Below are 3,670 nucleotides of genomic sequence, written 5' to 3'. Positions count from 1 at the left end.
TGCTGAGCCTGGAGCCTGACGCGGGGCTTGATCTCACGACCATGAGCATGACCAGAGCTGAAAAGAAGACACCCAACCCACTGAGCCACCCAGGCGCCCCTACCTATAGTTCTTACCTCCATGTATAAGCACACATATAAGTGTTTTATTTTCCCCCTAAATACACATATTCTGCCCACATTCTTCAACTTCCTTTTCACTTAATGTGACGCCTTTACACATTCGGGTCATATTGCTAAGTCTGGCTTCAGCATAATGCAGGCGGTGGGGAAATTGAAGGGTCTGCTCTCAGCAGGTGCACCCACGGGGCTGCTTTATGCTTTCCCATTATGGCCTCCTCACCAAGCTACATGGACTCTCCCCTTCTCATCCCTTCATGACATCTTGGGCAAGTTCCCCAGCTTTCTGAGCGCTGTCCGTTATCTTAAAAGTCCACTCCCGCTCAGTCTCATCGTTCCTCCCCTAAGACTCGAACCCTTGCGGAGAGAGCCAGCAAAGGAGGGTCTTGGTCACTTGGTTCCCCTCACTCCTCTCCTGCATGCTTCCAGCTCCTCTGCTGTCTTAGGGAGGGAGGGCTGGAGAAGGGCTCCAGCTTTCCTGGAGCCACTGTGGACAAACAGCCTCTGGAACTTGCTGCTGCTTCTCTGGCCAGCTCTGACCAGCTGTCGGGGCCCTCTCTTGGGTTCTGGCTGCCTTCCTCAGAGTCCAGTGGAATGTCATCCATCAGATGGGGGAGTATAGGCAGCCCCTCTGCTCCTACCACCAGACCCACCATCACCTCCAGTTTTCTTTCCTCCTTGTTAGATGTTCAGAAGGCAGAACTGCAAGCCCCCTGCAGGCCCCGGCCTCCCCTCTTCCAGCACACACCCTGAGCCCCCGACCAGTGGCTCTCCTGCAGGAATCCTCACCTGGCTTGGAGTAGTGGGGAGCAACCCACCTGCCCTATGGGGAGAGAGGGGAAGAGCCCCAGATTTCCCAAGTGGCCGAGCACTCGTCTCTCTGACATTCCTGCCTCCTCTCCACCCAGGCTTCTGGGATGGGGGGTGGGGGGAACAGCCAGAGTGTGTCGCAGGTGTTTTGGGGTTGCGGAACCCAGAGAGGACATCTGACCCCCATCGTTCGTGATTCTTTTCGGATCCTTGATACCTCTCTGTCTAAATTTGGAGGAATGGGATTGGACCATATACAATAATCACCTTGAAATAGATTTGTAAAACCTGAACATATAAAACTGGAAGAAACATAAAGGAAAAAGCTCCTTGACATTGAATTTGGCAACAATTTTTTGCATCTGATGCCAGAAGCAGGGGAAACAGAAGCAAAAGGAAACAGGTGGGCTCCAACACACGGAAAAGCTTCTGCACAGCAAAGGAAACCATCAACAAAATGAACCAAAATGAACAAAACAGCCTACAAATGGGAGAAGATATTTGCAGATTATGTGTCCGATAAGGGATGACAAGCCAAAATATACAAGGAACTGTTACAGCTCAGTAGCAGAACCAACCAACCAAACAAAAAAACCCCAAACAAATAATATAATAAAAACAACAAAAACAAATATATGAAAAGATTTCATTCCATATATATTCCAGTAACTAATTATATATACATATCTGTATACATACATGTAATGGAACGTTATATATATATAATGGAATGGAATATATATAATGGGATATTATTCAGCCATAAAAAAAAAAAGGAAATCTCACCACTTGTGACAACAAGAATGAATCAGGAGGACATCAGGCTACGTGAAATAAAGACAAGTATTGCATGATGTCACGTCTATGTGGAATCTTCAAAAATCGAACTCATAGAACCGAGCGCAGAGCGGTTGCCAGGAGCTGAGGGGTTGGGGGAAATGGGGAGAGGCTGGTCAAAGGGTACAAGGTTTCAGTTGTAAGAGAAGTAAGTTCCGGAAATCTGATGTATAGCATGGTGACTGTAGTTACTAATACTCTCTGTAGACTTGAAACTTGCTAAGAGAGTAAATCACAAGTGTTCTCACCACACACACACACACACACACACACACACACACACACACGGGAACTGCATGAGGCTGTGGATGCATTCATGAACTTGACTGTGGTGATCATTTCACAACGTGCACATATATTAAATCATCATATTGTACGCCTTGAAAAATCACCTTGTACGACCTAATTGTGCGCTCTTTCGTCTGTCGATCGTAGGTTAGTAAAGCTGCAGGGAAGACGTACGTTGGTGTGGTGAGACACGGCGAGGCCTACTGAGGACGGAGAAGCCAGTTGCCCTCAGTCATCTGGGGACACGGGACGTTTCTTGTGCAGCTGCACGAGACGAAAATATTATCTAATGAGCCTGCAGAGCGCTCAGAGAGAATCGTCGTTAGAACAAATTCAGAACAGGGGGTAATTTGTGGAGATGCGCAAGCACATGGTAACTGATAGAACTAGCTGGATTTTGCAGGTGACCCCTCTCCCCCACCACCTCTTAGAGACACACGGGGCAGGTGCATGTTACCCTTGGAGGATAGAAGTAACAAAATGCTTGCCATTGGCATCCCCAGAGCTCCTTACTCTCTTTCATCTATTTCTGCCATTTTCCACCAATCCAACCTCCTGTTGTAGAGACCCCTGGAAATGTGGTCACACCTGCTTCGGTGCTGAGAGGAACCCCAGCCTCCTTGAAACGCTCTGTAGTGATTCTTCTTTGCAGACCGGGGACGACAGTGGGAGAGGCCGCCTTCGAGATGGGCTCCCTGTGTTCCATAAGTATAGCATGGCCTGAGAGATCGTTAGCAGGTGTTAATGGGTCACGGTGGCCTTAGGACTGAAATAGAGTTTTAATCTGTACAAGAGAAAAAACCCTTAGCAGACAGAGATGTGACATGGACCAGCTCACAAGGGAGTCCTGCCCCCTTGATCAGTTCCTAGAACCGAGCCAGCTCACAGACCCAGAGCCCCTTGATTGAAGGGGGGAGTGGTCCTCTCAAGGAACGACTTGGCCTCACTGCCTAAAATGTACGTGGGAAGTGCTTCTCCCTGCCTTCTCCAAAGTTGCTGTGCGCTGCGGAAAGGGAAGTACCCAAACTTTTTGAAGATTACGGCTCCAGAAACAAGGCTAGAGCTGGGACAGACCTTGCTAAATGGCCCTCTAGCAAACATTTTATTCCTGTTTCTGCAACATTGGGCTTTGCTGGTTTAGAGATCTTAGTGCCCAAGAGAAGACTGCTTCTAACGGGAAATCAAACAAGGGTTCTCCTGTTGACCTGGAAGCTGAGACTGACACCTGGCCACTTGGGGGTCCTCAAACCACTGAACCAACAGGCAGGAAGGCAGGTGCTGTCCCATCGGAGTGATTGGTGGTGAGATCAAAGGCAAGAAGATTGTGATCACACCATGCAGCGGGGAAGAACAGGAACTCAGGGCATTGTCTGTCGTGCCTCTTAATATTACATGTCCAGTGGCAACAGTTAGTTAAAATACTCCAGCAACCCAAGGGAGGCAGAACCATCTTTGGAAATGGCTTGGATCCCCCTGTGAGGGAAAGAACCATGGGTGCCAAAGCGGAGGCTGAGGGCAAGGAAAACACGGTATGGTTGATGGAAAAACACATTGCTAATTCCTGTCACGTTCACATGACCAGTTGCAGAAAGGAGGACTGTGCAGGTGCTATTCAG

The 3,670-nt window shown here is 48.6% G+C and overlaps 1 long non-coding RNA gene across 1 annotated transcript; it reads right to left on the bottom strand.

Moving 5' to 3' along the window:
- Positions 1-1,736: 1,736 nt before the first annotated feature.
- LOC117796392 lies at positions 1,737-2,719 on the bottom strand. Its single transcript, XR_004620872.1, has 3 exons — positions 2,643-2,719; positions 2,159-2,318; positions 1,737-1,850 (listed from the first exon to the last, which is right to left on the bottom strand). It is a non-coding gene; the product is annotated as an uncharacterized LOC117796392 (long non-coding RNA).
- Between the last annotated feature and the right edge of the window lie 951 nt (positions 2,720-3,670).

This window comes from Ailuropoda melanoleuca, chromosome 15, assembly GCF_002007445.2.
Source record: "Ailuropoda melanoleuca isolate Jingjing chromosome 15, ASM200744v2, whole genome shotgun sequence".
NCBI lineage: Eukaryota > Metazoa > Chordata > Mammalia > Carnivora > Ursidae > Ailuropoda > Ailuropoda melanoleuca.
This window is presented reverse-complemented; position numbering and strand designations above follow the sequence as displayed.